This window comes from Scyliorhinus torazame, chromosome 11 (genome assembly GCF_047496885.1).
Source record: "Scyliorhinus torazame isolate Kashiwa2021f chromosome 11, sScyTor2.1, whole genome shotgun sequence".
Classification (NCBI taxonomy): Eukaryota; Metazoa; Chordata; class Chondrichthyes; order Carcharhiniformes; family Scyliorhinidae; genus Scyliorhinus; species Scyliorhinus torazame.
In genome coordinates, this window is record NC_092717.1 from 30802568 (window position 1) to 30811192 (window position 8625).

An 8625-nucleotide genomic window follows, 5' to 3' on the forward strand; every position below is an offset into this window, starting at 1 on the left:
GTTGACCCAAGGTGGGAATTGAACCTGGGTCCCTGGCGCTGTGAGGCATGAGCGCTAACCACTACCACCCCATTTGAAGAAGGGTCATATGGACACAAAACACTTACTCTGTTTCTCTCTCTCCACAGATGCTGCCAGACCTGCTGAGTTTATCCAGCATTTGCTGTTTTCATTTCAGATTTCCAGCATCTGCGGTATTTTACTTTTATTTAGTCGTGTCATCCAGTTGTGGTCTGAGTCATTTTGCTTTCCAATTGAGGTACCCTCAATAATGATGCTTAGAGATTAAACTGTAAAGAAGGCTTATGGCTCCCAGATGGGCGGAGCCAGAGGTGGAGTCCCCAGGGTTCCAAGCCCGGTCTGAAAGGGGACATCACCTTACATGATGATAAGGCAGTAACCGTTCATCACATTCACCCCCTGTTTAAAAAGGAGTCCGGCGGGGGTGAAGTGCCATCATAGGTCCATCCGTCTTGGTGGCCGGATCGTCCTCCTCGACCTCCTCAATTCGGGCAGTGGTGCGGCGGGCACGGACGTCCCGGTTGAGGGCACATCCGGGAGCACAGCGGTCGGAGCTTCGGTCCGGGTCGGGGCAGAGGAACTAGGCAGTGCCGGGGGTAGCGGAGCCGGCGCCGGCGGGGTGTGTAAAGGGGGGGTGCACGGTAGGAGCTCACCAACGGGTGGTAGGGCCGGAAGGGGGTGTGTTGTAGGGGGCGACAGGTCCTGCAGGGGAGCGGCGCGGGAAGGGGGGGTCTGAGGTGGAGGATCCAGCGGGCGCCAGATCCCGGAGGGAAACCGTATCTTGCCTGCCGTCGGAGTACTCCACGTAGGCGTAACTGGGGTTGGCGTGGAGCAGTCGGACCTTTTCAACTAGGGGGTCCATTTTATGGCTCCTCGCGTGCCTCCGGAGAAGAACAGGTCCCAGAGCCGTCAGCCAAGGTGGAAGCGAGCCCCCGGAGGTAGACTTCCTGGGGAAGAGAAACAATCGGTCGTGAGGGGTCTCATTCGTGGCCGTGCAGAGGAGTGACCTAATGGAATGTAGGGCATCGGGTAGGACCTCCTGCCAGCGGGTGGATGGGAGATTTCTCGACCACAGGGCCAGAAGAACAGCCTTCCACACGGTCACGTTCTCCCTCTCCACCTGCCCGTTTCCCCGTGGGTTATAACTGGTCGTTCTGCTCGAGGCGATGCCTTTGCTGAGCAGATACTGACGCAGTTCATCGCTCATGAACGATGTACCCCGGTCGCTGTGGATATAAGCAGGGAAACCGAACAGGGTGAAGATGCTGTGCAGTGCCTTAATCACCGTGGCTGAGGTCATGTCGGTGCAGGGAATGGCGAATGGGAAACGGGAGAAATCATCGATCACGGTGAGGAAATAGGCATAACGGTTGGTGGACGGGAGGGGCCCCTTGAAGTCCATGCCCAGTCGCTCAAAGGGGTCCCAGGCCTTCACGAGCCGAACCTTGTCTGGCCGATAGAAGTGCGGTTTGCACTCTGCACAGACCTGGCAGGCCCTGACCATGGCCTTGACCTCCTTGGTTGAGTAAGGTAGGTTGCGGGACTTGATGAAATGGACGAGCCGGGTAACCCCCGGGTGGCAGAGGTCATTGTGGATGGCTTGCAGGCGGTCCTCCTGCGCGTTGGCGCATGTGCTGCGGGACAGGGCATCTGGGGGCTCGTTGAGCTCCCCTGGACGATACTTGATATCGTACGAGTAGGTGGAGAGTTCGATCCTCCACCTCAAAATTTTATCGTTTTTTATTTTGCCCCGTTGCGTGTTATCGAACATATAGACGACCGGCCGTTGGTCGGTGACCAGGGTAAACCTCCTACCGGCGAGGTAGTGTCTCCAGCACCGCACAGCCTCCACAATGGCTTGTGCCTCCTTTTCGACTGCAGAGTGTCGAATCTCGGAGGCGGTGAGGGTTCGGGAGAAGAACGCTACTGGTCTGCCTCCTTGATTGAGGGTAGCAGCCAGGGCGATGTCTGATGCATCGCTCTCTACCTGGAAAGGGATGGTTTCGTCCACTGCGTGCATGGCGGCCTTGGTGATGTCGGCCTTGATGCGGTTGAAGTCCAATTGAGCCTCAGCCGAGAGGGGAAAAGTGGTGGTCTTTAGGAGTGGGCGGGCTTTGTCCGCATACTTGGGGACCCACTGGGCGTAATAAGAGAAAAGCCCCAAGCACCGTTTGAGGGCCTTGAGGCTGCGGGGGAGACGGAATTCCTTAAGGGGGCGCATGCGGTCGGGGACGGGACCTAGGACCCCGTCTTCCACGACATAGCCGAGGATGGCCAGCCGGGTGGTGTGGAAAAAGCATTTGCCCTCGTTATAGGTCAGGTTAAGGGCTCGGGCGGTCTGAAGGAACCTTTTGAGGTTAGCGTCATGGTCCTGCTGATCATGGCCGCAGATGGTGACATTGTCCAAGTACGGGTATGTAGCCCGCAAACCGTACTGGTCCACCATTTGGTCCATCGCCCTTTGAAAGATGGAGACCCCATTTGTGACACCAAAGGGGACCCTGAGGAAGTGGAAGAGCCAGCCGGCTGCTTCGAAGGCAGTATAGGGGCGGTCTTTTGGTCGGATGGGGAGCTGGTGGTAGGCAGATTTGAGGTCGACCGTGGAAAAGTCTCGGTATTGGGCGATCCGATTTACCATTTCCGCGATGCGAGGAAGGGGGTACGCATCAAGCTGCGTGAATCGGTTTATGGTCTGGCTATAATCCACGACCATCCGTTTCTTCTCCCCGGACCGGACTACCACCACTTGCGCTCTCCAAGGGCTGTTGCTAGCCTCGATGACCCCCTCTCCCAGTAAACGCTGGACCTCTGACTTGATAAAAGCCATATCTTGGGCACTGTAGCGCCGGCTCCTGGTGGCGACGGGCTTACAGTCGGGAGTGAGGTTAGCGAATAGCGAGGGGGGTGCGACTTTCAGTGTCGCAAGGCAGCACACCGTGAGGGGGGGCAAGGGTCCGCCGAACTTCAGTGTCAGGCTTCGGTGGCTGCACTGGAAATCCAGTCCGAGCAGCAGGGGGGCACAGAGGTGAGGGAGGATATAAAATTTAAAATGGGTGTATTTGGCACCCTGGATCGAGAGATCCGCAATACAGTACCCCGTGATTTGTACCGAGTGGGACCCAGATGCGAGGGCTATGGTTTGGGATGCGGGATGGGTGCGTAGGGAGCAGCGCCTTACCGTTTCAGGGTGGATAAAGCTCTCCGTGCTCCCGGAGTCGAAGAGGCATGCAGTGTCGTGCCCGTTGACCTGGACCTGCATAATGGAGTTCTGCAGGTGTTTTGGCCGAGTTTGATCGAGGGTGATCGCACCCAGTCGCGGGTAGTCGGAGTCGTCAGCCGAGTCGGACTCGTAAAATGGCCGCTGCCGTCGGTCGCACGTGTCGGGTTGAGAAGATGGCCGTCGACCAGATGGCCGCTCCCATGATTCGCATGAGGCTGATGATGCGTCAGAAGAGGGCGTGTCAGGTCGGTGCGCAGCAGCATTGCGAGGCCTGCGGGCCTGAGAGCCTGATTTTCGGGCCGGCTGTTCTTTGTTTTTCTGGCCCCTGGGTCTGGCCAGGCAGACCCTCGCAAAGTGCCCTTTCTTCCCACAGACGCTGCAGATCGCGGAGCGGGCTGGGCAGCGTGGGCATGGGTGCTGGCCCTGCCCGCAGAAGTAGCAAGGTGTGCCCCCATGGTGAGCCGGTCGCCGCGTGGCGCAGGCCTGTAATACGGGTGAGTCTGAGGAAGTCCGGGCGGGGGTATGCAGAGTCCGCGGGGTACGTACCCAAGTTATGTCGGGCCACCTCCAGTGAGGAGGCGAGCGTTAGCATCTCCTGGAGGTCTTTTGCCCCGTTTTCGAGCAGCCGCTGCCGGGTGTAGGTCGAGCGGATTCCGGACACGAAAGCATCCCTGATGTGCAGGTTCATATGGACTTCCCCTGTCACATCCTGATGGTCACAGTCCCTGGAAAGCGCGGTGAGTTTCTCAACAAACTCGTCGAGCGATTCCCCCGAGCGCTGCCGGCAGGTAGAGAGCAGATGCCGGGCGTGCACCTCATTGACGGGTTTGACAAACCGCTTGCGGAGCAACTCAATCGCTTCCTCAAAGGTCGTCGCCTTTTCGAGCGTGGCGGAGATTCTGTGACTCACCCGGGCGTGGAGTAGACGCAGCTTGCGTGGCCCCAGGATGGGAGTCTCTGAGGAGTCCAGGTAGGCCTCGAAGCGCCGCAGCCAGTATTAAAAAATTTCCTTTGCCTCCGGCATTCGTGCTTCCAGATTGAGCTTCTCTGGTTTAGGCCTGCGTCCATCCTGAATCTAGTTTAGTCTAATAAATTGAGGTACCCTCAATAATGATACTTAGAGATTAAACTGTAAAGAAGGCTTTATTAGACTATTAACTATGCTACAGCTATGGACGAGAGTTGACTGCTATACAGACCATGAGGCAGGCCTTTATGTATGGCTCCCAGATGGGCGGAGCCAGAGGCGGAGTCCCCAGGGTTCCAAGCCCGGTCTTAAAGGGGACATCACCTTACATGATGATAAGGCAGTAACCGTTCATCACACCAATTTACATATAGGAGGGCAGTATGTTCAAAGGATGCATGTGACCGACTGATGGCTGGAGTGTGAGGGGCATGTCAGGTGATGAAACCTCCAAGAATACATTCAATCGCAGTTGGCAATCCTACTTGCTGTGCTGTTTTTCGCCAATGTTTTCAGGTTTAGAGGTGTTGACATTTGATACAGCAAACTTCCCACTGAAATTTTTGATCGGAAAATGAGTAACAAAGTTTACGGAAACAAAATATTGAGGATGTCGGAAATCTGAAATAAATACTGCAAATCAGCACTCCTGGCAGCATCTGTGGAGAGGGGAACAAAATTAACATTCGAGATCTTTCATCAGAGCTGGGAAAACTGAGCAAATGAAGTGAAGAAACCTTTTTGTCATTTAATCTCTGCAGCCCTCCGCTTTGTCAGACCTTTCCTTTTGTTTCTTCCCATCCTTCCACACAATTGCTTCACAGCTCAATTCCCGGCTTGGGTCACTGCACGTTCTCACTGTGTGTGCGTGGATTTCCTCCAGGTGCTCTGGTTTCCTCCCACAGTCCAAAGATGTGCAGGTTAGGTGGATTGGCCATGCTAAATTGCCCTCAGTGTCCAAAATTGCCCTTAGTGTTGGGTGGGGTTACTGGGTTGGGGGGACAGGATGGAGGTGTGGGCTTGGATGGGGTGCTCCTTCTAAGAGCCGGTGCAGACTCGATGGGCTGAATGACCTCCTTCTGCACTGTAAATTCTATGATTCTATACTCAAAACCTATTACATTTCTAACTTTTTCCAGTTCTGATGAAAGATGACATACCAGAAATGTTAACTCTGTTTTTCTGTCCACATATTCTGCCAGACTTATTGAGTGTTTCCAGCATTTTAAGTTATTGTCGGAATATGGAATGATTTACTATCTGGAACTCCTCATTCCAATCCAAGTCTGACCACATTTTTTGGAGATTTCAGCTAACACAGGGACATATACTGTTTTATTACCCTCTGATTTTTCTGCCTTCCCTCCTTTTTCAATTTCACCTCTACATTAACTTCTGCGAGGTTATTCATGAAGGCCCCGGCTTCTCAACCTTGACCCTCGCCTGAGGTGTGATGATCCTCAGGTTAAATCACCACCAGTCAGGGGAGAGCAGCCTATGGTCATCTGGGACTAAGGCGACTTCACTTTTACTTTATAAAGCCTTACAATGAGATGAGTATAAGTTACGACTTGGGAACAGACCATTTGGCCTAACTTGTTCATGGCAATATTTATCCTACACGTGAGCAAATACTTTGAATCACATTTAACTCATCTTGTTCCCTTATTCCTTCAACTTATTTTCCTTCATTCACCAAACTGACTCAACTTTGAAAGTTAATGAAATTTCTGCCTCAACCACAAATCCTGAAAGTAAATTTACATTCGTGAAAATGCATTACTGATACTTTCTGTACAAATATTCTTTTATGCACTACTTTATCCATTGCCTCTCGTTCTTGATCCCTCAAAGCACTAACCTCAGAAACTGGCACAAGCTGGTCAGCAACTCCAAAAAGCTGATACAACCCCAAAAAAGCTTTATATTTTAGGAATTACTGTTGGCCAGAATGTGAGAAGAATTGTTTGCTCTCCTTTGACTATTACATTTCACACTATTTCTGTAGTTCACTGAAATGTCAGCCTCCATTATGTCTTCTGTGGTGAGACTTGAATCAATAACCTAACCCAAATGTGAGGGTGCCACCAACTGAGCAAACTAAATAGAGATCAGTGAAGACAAATACCAAAAATGCGGTTGAACATGGGCTTACATTAATTAATCTAAGTATTCAACATTTATGTATTCTTAATAGTGGATTGCATTATTTTTACAACAGGAAAAAACCTAATGTTCATCAGTGGCAAACTTAAAATTCATTGAATGGAAGGTCTGATTGCAAAGGACAAGAGATTTACAATACTGGTGATTGTTACAAAGGACTGGTATCCCCAAAACATTTTAATTGCTGATGTTTTATTTGATGCATCTGACACTTTGGAAATTACTGTGCCTTTTAAAGCAGAAAATATTTTTTTCCTGGAAGGTTACAAATATCTTCGATATGAAAATAAAGCAGTTTCAGGAACTTCAATAGAACTTTTCAAAGTACAGTGAATCTGATCTCAGGTATATCATATTAATTTGTAAACTAAAACCTTATAATGACCCTGAACAACAATGCATTATATATTAACAAGCCAAAGCTGATTCACTGTGGCATCTGTCCTGGCCACAAGGCAGCCCAGAGGCAGGTGTGGGATTACATGTAATGAGACTGCTAATCTACCTATTTTAAATAAACAACTTTTATTTTTAAGTAGTTTATGAAGGATAAGAGTCTGTCAGTAATTGAAACAAATTTGTAGAATTGAGTTCCTAATGGGGCACATCTATACATAATCTTTATTATTGTCACAAGTAGGTTTACATCAACACTACAATGAAGTTACCGAAATTTGCCTGTCTTTTCCTTTTTTAGATGCTAATCATAATGCTGCACATTTCAAACAATTTCTGACATTTGAAGTTGTAGATGATAGCAGATGAATATTTAATATAGTCATCTGACATTATGCTGTCTGCAATTGTGAGAGGGGGTTCATCAATTTAAAATAAATGCCTTAATTTATTCCATTAAAATAGCAGAAAGGGGTCACTTGAACATGTTAAGCATTTGTTTGCTATTATTAGCAATACTGAATGCGATTTAACATTAAAAAAACAGTTCTGTTTTGGGCACGAAGAGCCTGCAGCGCCGAGAATGCCCTTGCTATGAAACGGGACTTTGGGTTTTTTGGCCTCAATCGGGAATGCACCACCAAGGCTGCACTAACCTCACTTCCCATCAGTGCAGGAAGAGATTGGGGCACCATTTTTAAATGCCTCCCCGATATCTCCAGCCCCTCAGCCACCCCACCATAGCCTCCGGACCCCCACCAACCTACCTCTTAGGGGGTCCCCATGCCGCTCTCACCCCACCTCTTAAGGGCAGGGCACCCCTAGGTCCGATCCCTGGCAGGGGAAATTTGACACCTGAGCACCTTGGCACTGCCAGCCTTGTACCCTGGCAGTGACATATAGGCACCCAGGCAAGGTGGCACTGCCAGTGTGCCCGGGTGGCAATAGGAGTGCCAGAGTATGACCCTGCCCAGAGCTCGACCAACCTGTGGCCTATGATTGCCTGGGAGACTCCCCAGGTGCCATTACATCTAGTTGATTTTTGTGTAGACCAGTGCTAAATGGCGTCTCGGAGAGGTCTCCCAGGCTTGGGCGATCAGTCCTGGGCCTCGGGGGATAATTGGTGAAGATATACTTAAATGAGCCATTTAAATATGTTAATCTGGATCTCGCCCAGCGAGGGCAAGATTCAGATCACAATTTCTCGCGCAATCTCATTAGATCTCACGAGGCGCTCCGAGCGTTGCAAATCTTGCGAGTGGCCTTTCACGAGATTTAACGGCCTTGACGTGTCACCGGGTCGGGCGCGACATGGCCATTCGATCGTGCCCACTATGTTTTGGTGTATATTCCTATTTTGACTCTGGAAAAGAGTTATTTTCTTGTTTGAGAAATCACTTCAAAAGTACCCGATAATAATACCAGACATAATTTGTTAAACATTAAAATATGATTTTGAGGAGTAGGAGGGGCTGAACCTTGTCCCCAAGTGGACTTGATTGGTTGTTTCCAATTGATTGTTCATTACGTGCCTCAAGGATGCTGACCACTCTTATATGGCTCTTTCTATGATTTCCAAAAAGCATTCCATAAGGTTCCACAGTCCACAAATGAAATTCTTATTAATGGAATTGGAGGTAACTTAATTGATATGGGGAGAGAATTAATATAGTAATTGGCAGTATGTGACTTTAGGTATCCCCCAGGGATGGAATCCATCAAATTTCTACGGTGCAGGATGATGCCATTTGGCCCATCGAGTCTGCACGAACCATTCGAAAGAGCACTCTACCTAGGCTCACTCCCCCGCCCTATCTCCATAATCCCACGCCAATCCACCTAACCTGCACATCCT